The sequence below is a fragment of the Pinus tabuliformis genome, chromosome 5_2 (assembly GCF_031772625.1).
Source record: "Pinus tabuliformis cultivar Carrire ecotype Pingquan chromosome 5_2, CPIR1, whole genome shotgun sequence".
NCBI classification, from domain to species: domain Eukaryota; kingdom Viridiplantae; phylum Streptophyta; class Pinopsida; order Pinales; family Pinaceae; genus Pinus; species Pinus tabuliformis.
The window spans coordinates 610,878,109-610,893,377 of NC_142306.1; the positions used below are offsets into that span (position 1 = coordinate 610,878,109).

At 36.7% G+C, this 15,269-nt stretch overlaps 1 pseudogene; it reads right to left on the reverse strand.

The window, feature by feature from the left end:
• Positions 1 to 12,201: 12,201 nt before the first annotated feature.
• LOC149160500 (putative galactinol--sucrose galactosyltransferase 2 pseudogene) lies at positions 12,202 to 13,044 on the reverse strand (annotated as a pseudogene).
• Positions 13,045 to 15,269: the final 2,225 nt, after the last annotated feature.

Sequence of the window (15,269 nt, forward strand, 5' to 3'; positions counted from 1 at the left end):
ACGCAATAACAACTGGCCCGAATAGATGTTAACCAGTTAGCAGTGGAATTTTCGAAATATTTTAAAATTTTGATGCACTAAATTATTTGATTTTTACTCATATTTGAAATATTCCAAAAGCTGTACTCAAGTTGAGCATGCCTCCAATAACAGCCTCAGCCCTTATATATGCTCTAATATATGAAATTAGAATATACCATTTATTTAAATGGGATGGATATTTATTATTTCTTTTTTCGCAATTGACTCATCATAATTTTAAATGTGTTGTGTTATTATTGACTTTTGCTTCATTTTTAAAATTGGTTAAATTGATATATGTGTCGAAATTTGGCTTATATTATATTGGAAAATTTTATAAATTAAATAATTTAGTATAATAAAATTAAACATATATAAAACAAATATATATTAAGATTATTTTGTTATATATATAAAATCTAAGTTTAAGATCATTTTCAAGCCAAACACCAAATTGGTGTATGAGACTCTCTTGTTTGTGGGACAAAGGAACTACCTACGAAGGCGTACATACTCTAGTTTCCTCAGAGGTACATACTTGTGACCTCTTAAAAATATATATATGTAAAAAAATATGTATTGGGATTTTTTTGTCATATAGATTTATTCTTATTATATGATGGAGTGCCTTAACCTATAAATAGGCTTTGTTATATTACCACATCATGACTTATCAATATCACATGTTTAAAATTTCATACCTCATTTTATATTCAAAATATTCTATATATATTTTATTTTATTTTATTTTATTTTAATTTTAGAACATTTTTAATTAGATTGAAAAGCAAAGAAAAAAGACAACTATGTTCTAGGTAAAATTTAACCCTTTATCGTTATTACTAAAAATATTTTGTAAAGGTTAAATTAGTACCATACACCTATTAATTATTGATAATTAAAACCAGTATAGATCCATTTTAACCACGTATAGTAAGCACTGAGAGGAATCAAATCTATTGAGGTACAAACCTCTTTTAGAGTGCAAAGCTTGAAAAATGGATTGCACCTTAATATATTTGAACCTTGGAATCTTGACAAATATGTGATTAAGATAGATCTATATTGTTTCTAAACACACACAGAAAATGCATAAATGGATTCGACGCCTAAATTGCATTTTTGAATCCATAAATGAGTTCAATTCCAACAAATTTTACTACTCACCTTAAAAGTGTAATTCCATCAAATCTTTACTACTTTTTAAACAAAAATGACCAAAAATATATAATATCTTAAAAGCGCCCAAAATGTAGAATGTCAAGAAGCCATTGTGACCTGTGGAACTTTATTTATCTCATGGGAGCAAGTCATAACCATGGACTTGACTATAAGACTCCATTAGCTCTAAATCTAGCTCAAGGGTGGGCATCTACAAGAAAGAATTGCAGTGCAGTTGGCCCACTATTAGGTGGAGAGTGGAAGTCCCTCCCTTAGTTTCCCGTCATACCAACATTAATAAAATAAGTATTTATTCCTATGTATATGGTGTCATGGATGACTAATGAGTAATCCTTAAATATCTAGGTGAGAATGTTTGATTTGTTATATATTTATGGTTGACCAACTAATTTGTGTATCCATGGTGGATATGAGTTTCCTAAGCTATGTGGTTGCAACCTTATCAATTTATTTCCAGGTTGCCTAATATGTCTATGATTGATGGTTTGGAAACCATCAATAATAAACCTGATATTTCATATGTTTCAACATTTTATTTATGCCTAAATTGGGTACTCACTGTTATAACCTTGCTTTTCGGTCATCTCTTTAGTATCTTAGATTATGTTCCTTCATGATCATGATGAAGTTATGGACCTATGTGTTGATGTTATCATACTCGGTTAAAAAGTTATTACATGAATATGCATAGTTTCTTAATATGCCTAAGCTAACCAATTATGGTATGAGGTTTCTGTCATGTACCATGTTGCAAATATCATGGTTCATTACTTTGTTGAAGGCTACATACTCCCTTTGATAAGAGGAATTAGTTAGGTACATGGATGCTTGAGGTTCCTCAATTGGTATGATATAGTATGTGGTTGCATTTACCTAAGATATTCATCAAGAGAAGAGTTATTTCCATGGAAATGTATGATTGATTGATGCATTTAACTAGATTGTTATGGTGTGTGAGACGCCATGGTTTGGATGCTATGATTATCAATAATATTTGCTACCTAAAGACTAATGAAGCTTGATGTTAAAATATTGAATATGGCATGCTAATAATTAGCATGGATTTTTGTTTTATCTATCTGATTAGTTACGTTGTTTCACTTATGTCTAACAGTGAAATAATGTAAAGTACATGAGGGAATATGATGGCAATGTTCAGATCATTTGATAGTAAAATATGGTGTTTTTGTAAGTGAAATTACAGAGTGTTGTTAGCCATGTATTAGCTTGTTTCAATGCTTGTTAGTAAGAAGATTTATACTTCTATGAAAGTATTTAATATATGTTTAGCATCGGGTTTAATAGTGTTTGGTATGAGGATGCATTTCTGTAATTGTATAGGTTTTGGGAAAAGCCATTCTCCTAGGAGAGCCCTGGCCCAATCCCTTAATTACTTGGAAAATGTTTGAGTCAAAATAAGTCTAAATTCGCCCAGTACCTGAGCCTAGTAAATAGTCACAAATCATATAACTGGGAGTGGATGTATCATAGGAGATCTGGATAAATGGGATTCATTATGGAGGAATCAATGTGGAGTACCCATATTCATTTGAATCCCAGATATAGCTATGGGTCAAGTAGAGGCACGTCTAGAGTGGGCCTTACCTGGGCCAAGTCATTGTAGAGTCATATATATCTGGGCTGGGTCCTTTGTTGGGTAATCTCATGGGGCTAAATGATTGGGCCAAGATGGATATATGGGAGGTGGAATATATGTGTTTGAGCCGAATGGGCCAAATGAGAATTGTTGATATTATAAGGGGATCTAGGAAATTCACAAAGAATGAAGGAAATTGTATAATACTTTAATCATGGGCTAATCATAGAGTTTACTACTATTCATCATTATCTAAGGAAGTTTATTTTTTAATCCAAGGATTAGTGGCTAATCCCATGCCACACCCATCGTCAAGCAGTGAATTATTGAGCAATGGGTGCTATAACAAAAATCACATGACATAGCATTCTTCCATCACATGATGGAGATATTACCATCATGCCATGCCCAGTTTGGGCATTAGCTTTCCTCACACATTGGCATGATTGTGTTAGGCATACTAACCTGGAGGCACATTGGAGGATTTAAGCATGGGCCATCGAAATTATTATAATGTAAATTCATTGGTTTACAGAGAATACCGAGACTCGGTTGTACCTCTTAGCTAAGTTGAGGTGGTAGGCACCATGTAGGTTGGGTATGAGCACATCGATTTCCACATGTAAATTTGGATGATTTGGATTGATGATGTGGTGAGAGAGATAATGTGGCACACTGCCTATATAACATGTGACAAGTGAAACATTTCCTTTTGGGTGGCCAAGGGGGTCGGTTGTGGATGACATGTGGCACCCTTAGTGAATGACACAGTGTAGAGTCACATCATCAAGACATTAGTGTGACATCAACAAGGTGAATTTAGTGTATTTTGGCATAGTTTATAGGAGGAACAACAAATGTTTGCATGTTAACCAATGTGACCCACACATGCTCTCTAGTGCCAAAATGTGTTGCGCCCTTCCCAAGTTTGGGTGTCATTGTGCTAGTGTGCTAATGTGGCAGACACCATTTGTGAGATGGCAAATCCATGTATGCCAGTTGGTGGGCCACGTGAAGGAATTACTAATGTGGTAGACACCATTTGTGAGATGGAAAATCCATGTATGCCAGTTGGTGGGCCATGTGAAAGAATTACTAATGTGGCAAGGACATTAAAAGGATAATATTTAAATAACCATAGCTTTCTATCCAAGCATAAGATTGAGATAAACTTTATATTATTATAAATATCTCGGTGAGGTTGATCCAACAATGGTATTAGAATTTGATTATAAGAACTTTTGAAATTGATTATTTTTACAACCCCGTCTCCATAATGAGACCATGAAGCTTTGGTTAATTGAAAGTAACGCCTCTGAATTCATCTTGGAATACTCCAAGGGTGTGGGAGGGAGTGTTAAACAAAAAAATCTCTCTGAGTCTCTCTCTTATGCTCCAACTTTATCTCTATCTCCCTCCCTTTATCCTCCTCTATCTCTCCCTCCTATTCCCCTCACTCCCTCCCCTACAACTTTGTTTCTATCTCCCCCCTCTCTCTCTCTCTCACACACTCCCTCTTCCTCTTTCTCTCCATCCTCTCTCTTTCCCCCTCTCTCCCTATCTCCCCCTCCTCCCTTCCCCTTCCTCTATTTATTTATCCCTCCCTTCCTCACTCATTTTGTTATTTATCCCTCCCTATCTATCTATCTTTCCCACCCTCACTCCCACCCCCTCTCGAATTATCCCCCCCCCCCATGTCATCTCATTATCTCTCACTCTTCCTTTCTCTTCCCCCTCCACTATCTCCCCCTCTCTCTCTTTCTCTCCCCCCCCCCCCCCCCCCCCACTCTCACTCTCTCACACAATCTCTCTCTCTCTCTCTCATTCACAACATCCCCGTCCAACTTTTCCTCTCTCTTCCTCCCTATTTCAACCACAAATATATACCTCCCTCTCCATTCCCCTCCCTCTTTCCTTATCTCTCTCAATTTTTGACTCTCTCTCACTAAATCATTATTCCCCAGCCCGCTCTCTTCCACCTCCCCCTCCCTTGGCACCTCTATCCCTCCCTAACCCCCTAAAACCACCTCAACCATTTCCCACCAATTCATTCTTCTCCATCACCTAGTTTTTATCTATCTCTCTCCTTATTTCTCTTTTTGTCTCCTTTTGCCCCCTATCCCTCCCTTTCTCATCCTTCCCACCCTCCCAAACCACACCTATACCATTTCCCATGTGTTAATGTTAGTAGCTACATGAATTTGTGTTCATGCTAACACTAGAAATGTGCGCATATTTTTGGATCAATCAGACATTGTTAAAACTAAAAACGCCATATGTTATTAATATGCAAGGACCGATTTGAATTTAAAATTTTTCTGGTAGGAATCCTACGTGCACAGTGACTTTGTTGCTTCATATAGAGCTTCAAGCTAATGAACCTAGCAGTTTAGGCTGCAAATACATGAAAACAATAATTTTTGAGAAGACACATAAATATCTCTATCTTTAACATTATTTTTCTATAAGCTAGAAAAATTTGTTATCCATGAAACTACACACCTAGATAAAGTCAACTTTGTAGATTCCAAATATATGAATTTTTTAAAACATTAGTATTTTATACTATATTTAATGCATTTTTCTCTTGAAATATATCTAGATCTTCAAATATGTCCCTCATCTATTTCCGCTATAACAATTTTTTTCCTTAAACCATTTGGAAAAAAAATTATATGTTGCACTACAGGACATTATAACCTAGAATCTAAAAAAAATGAATGTTTGATAATGGTAAGACCCTTTTAGGTTGCACTAATGAAAGTCCTCGTAATTTCAAGAATATAAAGACTTTCATAATTTAAAAAAACCATAAAAATTAAGATTATAAATTTTGGAAAAATAAATGCGCACAAGAACAATTTGTCGTCTACAACTCCTCAAAGGTTTTTTTAGCAATATTCCATCATTTACATACTCAAACTTTGCACTAATAGAAACACATTCATTATATTTTGCATCAAAAATAACATATCAATGTTAGAAAAACTCAAAATTCACATGGTTAGATACAATTTCTATAAATAAAAATTATATATTCGGAAATCCAACTCATTTTCTTACATTTCATATTTTACATCATCTTCATGTTCATTGCATATAAGTACCTATAATTATTTGTCCAAGTTAACATGTTGTCGTTTTTCTAGGTTTGCATTGTCACTAACACATAATGAGAGACTAGCATTAGCTTGAAGATACCCAGTTATTGATATGGAAGGGTAGGTACATCGGATGTACACATAGATTCTTTTTTTAAAGGTGATACAATTCACAATAACTTATAATAGAGTAAACTTGACTTGATCATAGAGTCGATTTGATGTAATCATTAGTAGTTTTACGATTAATGGTTTATAGGGTTGAGGTTTTGGTTACCCATGGTTTTTCCCATAGTATTTTCATGTAATGTGTCATATTTATAGGGATGATGACTCCAAGAAAAAATTCGTTTGGGATAAATAAAATAAATCTATTATTAGGATCTTCTTTTCCCACAAGGATTTCCAGGACAATTTATGGTGTCCATGTGTTGTTCCCTTTACTTGCAACTATTAAGTTTTTTTATCTCTCTTTATATAATAATGGTATCAGATCTAAGGGGGGATAATTATATACAATAGAGGTTGTTTGGTTGCACATGGGTTTAGGAGATATGGGTTTTGTAAATCCAAGGTGCACTAAGGATAGTCGTGTTACATAAGGAGGCCATATAGTTGCATGATAAAAGATCTCCAAGGTAGTCAATGAATACGTGGTGACTTGTTTTATCAAAAGTGATAGCAACATGCATCCATTGGCATAGAAAATTTCTCAAAGGATTATGAAGAGCTTCTAGTAGAGTGTATGGCATGGTGATGGTCCCGTTGTATGCCTAGAATATCGAGCAAAGGAGGGAAAGGGACGAGTAGTGTAATGAGGCCTAACGAGCACACATATGTTGTGTTTGTGGTAGTTATTGAAGCACGCGATTTGAATTGATCCCTAGAGTGAGTCACTCATCTTAAATGATATAACTGAATGACCATGGAGATCTACACATATTGTAGAAATTAATCCAATTTTTTTACTACTAATGAATTCAAATTGAAAACAAGATATTACAAATTTCCTCTACAATTCTGCGAAATGGAAATCACAGTTTAGAAATACATGCAATGGAATGAAACTATCAAAAGCACAAGAACACAATGATTTTATAAGGGAAACCAACAGGGAAAAACCCCTCTACTACTTTTCATTAATCATATGAGAATGAGAAACTATTAAAATGTCTTGCTTCAATCCTTAAGCACACCCTACACTGTAAACATGTTCTCCTACTCACTGTCTTTTTCTGGCCAACACTTAGCCAATTCAAGGCTCCATATTCCTCCTATTTCCTTGCGCAATTCAAGAGAAATTAGGCTCCTAAATAACAAGGGAATTGACTATTTCCTTACACAAATCCCAAGGAATTGATCATATGTATCAATGCCAAGCCTGTACACTCAACCAGTATACAATTGATAATTACAATGTGCCTTTTTCTCCACTCTAGTTAGGAAATTCGAATTCCATGCATGTCTGGGACTTTTTTAGTTGATTGACTAGTTTAACTAAGAGATCATCAAGTTAACGACAGTTCTACTATTCAATTGACTCAAGTAATGACTTGAGCTCATTTAACTGAGTTCAACTAAAAATAATTGAACAATATTGTTAAATTTTAGCAATCACTACATGCACAACTCTACTCCAATGATATAACTTGAATTTACTGACTTAGCGGGTAGACAAGGCCATGCCACACAAGTTAACTGCAATCCAAGTCATTCGACTGATGTGGAAAGTCAAATTACTCAACTTGACCAAGGCACAAGTCAAATTGAGTGTTTCTTGCTACAATTTCTAACACTCCCTCTTAGTAAGAAAGGGATTTTGCACCACCCCTATCCTGCACCTATGGAGTTGAAATTTTCCTCTTGGCAATGCCTTTGTCAAGATATTTTCATCCTACTCCTCAGTTGGAATGTATTGTAGCATCATAATTCTCCTCTACACACAATCCCACAAGTGATGGTACCTAATATCAATGTGCTTGGACCTGTCATGAAATATTGGATTCTTAGAGAGTTTAATACAACTCTTATTATCACAATAAATCATTGTCGAATCCATCTCCTGACTGAAAATACCCACAAGTATTTTCCTCATCCATATGGCCTCACATGTTGCTTGACTTGCATCCATGTATTCAGCCTCTGCTGAGCTAAGTGCCATAGACCTTTGTTTCCTGCTATACTAAGAAATAGTTGCAAACCCAACATTGAAGATAGCACTTGAAGTTCTTTTCCTATCTAATGGAATCCCTTCCCAATCTACATCAGTGAAGCCTTGGAGTTTCACTCCCTCTATCCTCATGTACCATAACCCATACTCCATTGTGCCTCTAAGGTATCTCCACACATGCTTTGTTGCCTTCCAATACAGCTTGAGAGGCTTCACCGTGGCTTGACTCAACTGATTAACTACATATCATATTTTAGGACTTATGTTCACCATATACATAAAGGATCCCACAAGCTTCCTAAAGATGGTGCCATATATTGCCTCTCTTGAAGAAGCACTCTCCTTCCTCCAGTTTTTAGCTAGAGGTGTGTCCAGGATTGCAGTTATCCATGTGAAATATATGAATTATTTCATAGGAATACTTCCCCTGACTCAAAAACAACTCCCCATCACCCTGCCATACTTCCAGCCCAAGGAAGTAATGCATCAAGCCCATGTCTTTCATCTCAAATTATCTTGAAAGGTCCTCTTTGCAAGAGTGGATCAACTAATCATCCCATGTAATTATCAAGTCATCAACATACAATACCAATATAATAAACTTGTGATCTACCACAATGTGATATATATTGACATCTCCTTCACTTTTGGTGAAGCCCAATCCACTGAGATATGTGTCAATATTAGTCTACCATGCTCAGGGCACCTGTTTGAGACCATAAAGAGTTATCCTAAGTATACACACATGTGTCTCCCTATCATATGTTTCAAATCCCTCTGGCTACTCTATGTAAGTTTATTCCTCAACAAATCCATCGAGGAAGGTGGTCTTCACATCCATTTGATGGATATTCCACTCCATTTGTGTAGCTAATGCTAGAATGGTTTTGATTGAGGAATATCCTAGCATAGGGGGGACTGGGGGGATTTTCCTCATAGTCAACTCCCTCTACCTATGAGAAGCCTTTTTCCACAAATTTGTCCCTGTACTTCTCGATGCTCCATTAGCACATGCTTCACTTTGTAGATCCATCAATAACCAATCACTAACTTGTTTTCTAGTCTCAACACTACCTCCCATACATTTCTATTCATGATGGGGTCATACTCCACCACTATGGCATCAACCCACACTAGTTGAAAAATTACTTCCTTAAATGAAGAAGGCTTTGTGTCAATGAGTTATGCCATGAGAACCATATAACTATTGTATCAATCTGGTGACCTCCTCTGCATGCGCATAGCTATAGGATATCCCATATTCTCTTGTGCATCCTGTACCAATCTGTCAACTTCTCTGGTTCTCTTCCTCCCCTCTCTCAAAGATTCTGGTTGAGTGGGTGCCTCCACTCGGCCTCTTGTCTGCTCCTCCATTTGTAGCTTCTCCACAACATCTCGAAGCTTTATCCAAGGCTCCTCCTTAGGAACTATAAGCTCCTCCTCTGGAGGGATACTCATCTCTCTCTCTAGAGAGAATCTCATAGCCTTCTCCTCATCAAATTTGACATCTCTCCTCAATACTTCCACCTTGAGTGAGGGAAAATACACCCTATAGTTATGTGGAGTCTTGATGTATCCTACAAAGACCCCCATCTGAGTTGTAAGCTCCAATTTATTCCTGCTATCCTTGGGGACATGATAATACATAGTAGCTCCAAAAATTCAAAAATGAGATACATCTGACTTCCTCCAAGAGAAATATATTTCAAGTGTGATCATGCTATGTGTTCTATGAGGACTCTTGTTCTGCAAATAAACCGTGGTAGTGCATGCTTATTCCCATAGACGTAATTGCATCCCTTGATCATGCAACATGATCAATGTAAAATTTGAAACGAGAACTGATACTGTTACCCGTTTCGTAGAGATAGCAAAAAAGTGACCTGATTTTGAAAAGGGTTGATGCAGAACACACATGTTTTTTTAGAGCATAGTTTTTGGCACTTTATTTTTTTTTATGTACATTACGTTTTAGAATGGTAGTGATTTTCATGTTGATTTGAAAAAGTGGGTATTTTGCATCAGACCTTTTTTTTAAAAGACCTGTTTTTTGGCTTTAAATTTTCTAATGTATAAAACGTAAATAATTATTTTGTAAATTTGATAATTTTTTAAGTGGTCGTTTTCTTCATATTTTCTTGTTTTTTCTTTTAATTTTATTTTTTTGTAGTGAGGTTTTTATTATTTTTCATTTTTAAATTAGAAGGTCGATATTTTGAATTTTCGATATTCCACATATTTATACATCCTTAATTAATTTTTCAATCCACATGAAATAATTGTTTTTAAAAACAATATTTTTTAACAATGGACATAAAAATAACCATTTTTAACATAAATATAGCTAAAAAACTACATGTTTTGATCATTTTTTGCTAGAATTGACATGTCAAAATCACAATTTTTATACGAAAATTTTAACTAAAAATGGTTAAATAATAGTTTTTTTTATGAATTTCATGTCAAAAAAATAATAATAATCACCTTTTTTTCAAAAAATAATGATTAACTTAAAAATCAATGCGAAAATCACATATTACAAATATTGAATGTGTTATCACAAAATCAGTACTAAGGGCTGCAACCAAGTAAGATTTTATGTAACTCTTTCAACCAGACTTTAGACTAGGAATTAGCCTTCCTAGTCAGAGAGGGCTCTCTCACAGACTTTTGATAGGAATCAATCACAACAACAGATGGCTAACTCTTCACACACTTATGAAAATAAAGCTGGTTGGACACATATCAAATTGGTCTTCATTGGGCTATGGAGTCTCACACATTTAGTAAACAAAAGCTCAGTCATTTCATAGAAGTCAAGGCTCTTTGCATCAGATGTTCAAACATATTTCACATAAACCACAGCTTGCCAAACATACAGGAAGTCAGAGCATTAAAAATGAATTCTGAGTGATTATGTTATAACAAGGCTGTAAAAGAACATTAAGATAATACACCACCATCACATTTGAACAATATGATCCATTGAGAATCTTGAGAAGAAACAACCACTGTTTTACTATTACTGTAATAAGTCTTTACATTGGCCCAAATAAACTCTGTTTTTGTATCAAATCTCCAACCCTTATTACATCCTAATCTGATCCCTTTATAGGAATCTATTCCTCTCTCTCTAGAATGGGCTCGAAGGCCCTATTAACTACTCCTACATGCTATTTAACTAATTCATTAATTACAAACATGCTGAGCTGTAATTACACAAAATCCTAATCAAAGTAAAACACTAATTCCATTCTCCTCGTATGCTTGATTCTTCTTGGATCCTTGACAACTATCCTCCTTCAGTTAGGCTGAGATGGCTGAGCTAAAGATGCAAGGAACGCTGAATTTGGATGCTTGAAAGCGCTGATGGCTGATTAATTGACCAAAAGATGTGCTCTATTTTAACGGTCTCTGTCTCCCAACATTCTCCGAAAGTGTAGCAGCATGTTCCCAAATCTTTTAATAATCCCAGGTATGGAATGCTGCCATGTTTCTGATGTGCTGAAGGTGGTATTGATAGACAGGTGTTTCTCTTCCTCAACTCCCGCTCACAGTATCACAATAGCTGCTCTGCGCTTAAAATCATCACCTACAGCAGTTTCGTAGCGCGCTACGAAACTGCTGTGTGATTTTTAAAAAACACAGTCTACTTCCCTGCCTTTAAAAAGTCACTATGCCTAATTGATGCTTTGGACAAGGTTATGAGAACAACCTGTAAATGAGCATGGTTAATAGCCTCAAACAAGGTTGTAGAATATAACAGAGGGTACAATGTCTTCAAATTGCAATATTGGCGCTGATGAAGTTGGACATTTCAACCTCATCCAAGCAGTTAACATTCCACTATAAAAACCACCAATGTATCTGTTCCACTTGAGCCTCTACACTGATTATCATCCGTTCTACAGATGAATGTGATATTCCATTCGTAGCTTGCAATGGTTTCCTTGTCGGAGAGGGTGAATAGTCCATCTTTCCAGTTTGTTTGAGTTTTCCATTCTCATACCATTTAGCCCAGCTAAGGCCTTCGACTTACTGTGCACAATAGCAAGACGATGTCGTGCTCCTTCTTCAAACTGTGTATATGAAGATTTCTGTTAACATTATCATGATCCTCTTCAAGGCCATCACAGACTAATATATTGCTCACTGTATACAAAATAGCCCTCTCCAACTCCAAAAATCATCTTCACCTGAAACTGTAATATGGATTTGAATGAAAAAATCATAACTAGCGCAGAAAGGAAATCATTCAAAGAGTATATTCCGGTCACCACTATTTGGCAAAGTGCTCCAATTTCACTGACATAAATTGCACAGCCTCTGACAACTCGAGCAGCACCATGGTATTCAGTTGCTGGATGTAAGTCATGAAACATATCCCAATCTGGTTGTATGAATTCTCCCAGCAACAAGGTATTGTAAGCAACAGAGGAAATATATGCCTGAATTATAACTGCTGTTTGCTTCGCACTGTAAAGCCCGTCAATATTGTGGCACATATGAACAATACAGCCATTATCAGGAAAATTGCGAACAATTGAAGCTTCTAATGCCTGATGATATTGCCTTGTAATAGACACACGACCCTCATGACCATCACCTAAAGTTTCAATGATATTTTGAACATCAACTTTAATACCATCAACACCAGCCGATGCCAAATAGCTATGTAACTCATTGCAGAAATTGTAAACCTTCTTCGAATGAACAAGGCCTAATCCATAAACTGAAAAACTATTCAAAACAACATCTGGTTGATTGCCCAAAATTCCAGGACACTGGACAGGATAAGCGAGGGAGGAATCATAATACTCCATTCCAGCTGCAGCTGGTTTGACCCCACCCCAGTAACCAGCAAGGGCATGCCACACATAGACATATTTCACGTTGTGGTGCTCCTTTGCTTCTTCCATAACATGTCTGAGCCCTGGGGGATCTTTGAGCATGCGAACATCAAATGCTTCCATCACCTGCAGACTCAATATAGATGAACACATCAAACCCTTCATTAATAATTTTACTCCAAATTCGAGGTAGATTAGACTATGATGAGTCATGAATCCGCTATCTAGTAGGATTTACAAATAAAACAATTCCATAGCATCATCTCTGTTCTTTGATTATTTGATATGGGAGCTTCGACGTGGGAGCCACGAACAACGACTACCCCAAATAGTGACAAGCCAAATGCAGCAACCTTTTGGGGGCTTACTTTAAGCCAATTGTGGAGAACAAACCTCTGAAGCAACGACCATAGATGAAACCCTTGCTGTTGTAAGTTGGATTCTGAGATATTCTCTGAACCTCCTCCTTCCGAGCGCTATTATGCAAATCTGACATTGATGCTCTTTTGACAAAACCAAAAATACAATGACCCACAATATACATATGACCAATTACTGCCGCGCTTGGCAATGGCAGTCCATCCATCAAGTTCCTTCCGACAGAATACACGAAATATTGACACAAACTTCCGTGAAAGCCTCCACGATAATCCCATGGTGCTCTGGAGAATTCAAGGACAGGAAGCATTCCAGAAGCCCTCTCAATTCGGAGGGCTGATAGATATTCTTTTCAAGAATCATCTGAGCCATGGAACACTTGAAATCAGAGTATGGATCTTCTGACCTTTTCACCTCTGCAAAGCTTTGGCAAGCTTTACCCTCCAACATCATGATTGCATGCACATTCTTCGCATTTTTGCGCCCACCAATTACAATTTCCTAAACCATTCTCAGTCTCATTTTCAGCGCTCTCCCTGCTGCGAGCTGCTGAATGAATATTATAATTCTTATTATCCAGTGCACTACAGGTCCCTGGTTCGAAACCCGCGGAACGCTGGAATTTTTACCATTTGAAATTGGTTTAGGCACAGGCGAATTAGCTGCAGCGTTAGAAAAACGAGAATTCATGGGGAAAGAACCAGACGAAGGCACTGAATTATTATTACCATGATCCACAGTGCCCTCGCCCTTGGTATTTTCATTTTTCCAGGCACGGCTTATATTAATCCGGACTGATTTTTCTCCTTCTTCTGTTTTTATTCAATACGCACTCATCTTTTAACGACACTAGCTAACATAATTCCAGCCCTTGTGCCACATCTCTATCCCGGTGTCACTAATCATGGCGGCCTTGTGGCAATCAAATCCTTATAAAAACCACTTGACACTTGGCTTTTAATCACTGCATTCCATAAGAGAAAATTCTAATGCTGATATTGTCAAACAGTTTATGCGCGTTCTCCATGCTAGTTCACGGACATGGCAATATAGAGCATCCATTCGTGCCTCATGATCAAATGCGCAGCCTTCCCTTAGTTTCATAAACAGATATAATGTCCTGTACCATTCCAGCAACTTCCTCCAAGGAATGATTTGAATCCTTTATGTCACCAAGGCCGTCTTCAAAGGAGTTTTGTCTAGCAGTCTCTTCATGTTTCACTGAACCAGGAGCGCCATTTGTTGAACCTACCTTAGCGAACTTCCCATTGAATATCAAAAGAGCTAATCTCCAAAATGTTTGTACATGGTGCACAATGACAGATGTAAGCCTACGAATGAGTCTTCCTCTGAAAGCATCTGCTTCTTCACCAGTCACTTCTTTAATATGAGACTCCCCTCTTATATCATTATCACCCAACAGAAGGGAATAATCTATTGAAGACTGCACAAACTCTTATTTGATTTACCCAGAAGATTGGCCACTAAACCATAGACACTGTTTTGCAACTGCTAATGAGAACATTAAACCAATACAAGTATACTTCAATTTAACTATCAGCTTTATACACAATCAATCCACTCAAATTATTTTTTCGGTGCAGGGAGGAACAAAGGATCTGGATTTCTCTTGAAGATTAATCTTAATGAGCTGCAACTGAACAACTGTTTGTGATGAACCAAAAGGCTCTGGTGTGGCTCTAAACACTGCAGTGTCAATAGTAGTAAGCACCATTCGGGCAAGAGCCTTATCATCAAAATTTAGTATATGAACCTTCTGCTAAAAGCTCGAGCCAATCCCCAATTTCGTAGCGCGCTACGAAAACACCTAAACATGTAGCGCTGCGAAACTGCTTAAAAAGAATTCAGGCGCTGCGAAAACACCTTGTCTTTAAGCTAGGCTAGAAATTTTTGGCAACAGAATTTTCAGTGATAACAGAATGCATAACAACCCTAATTGAGTGTTTATT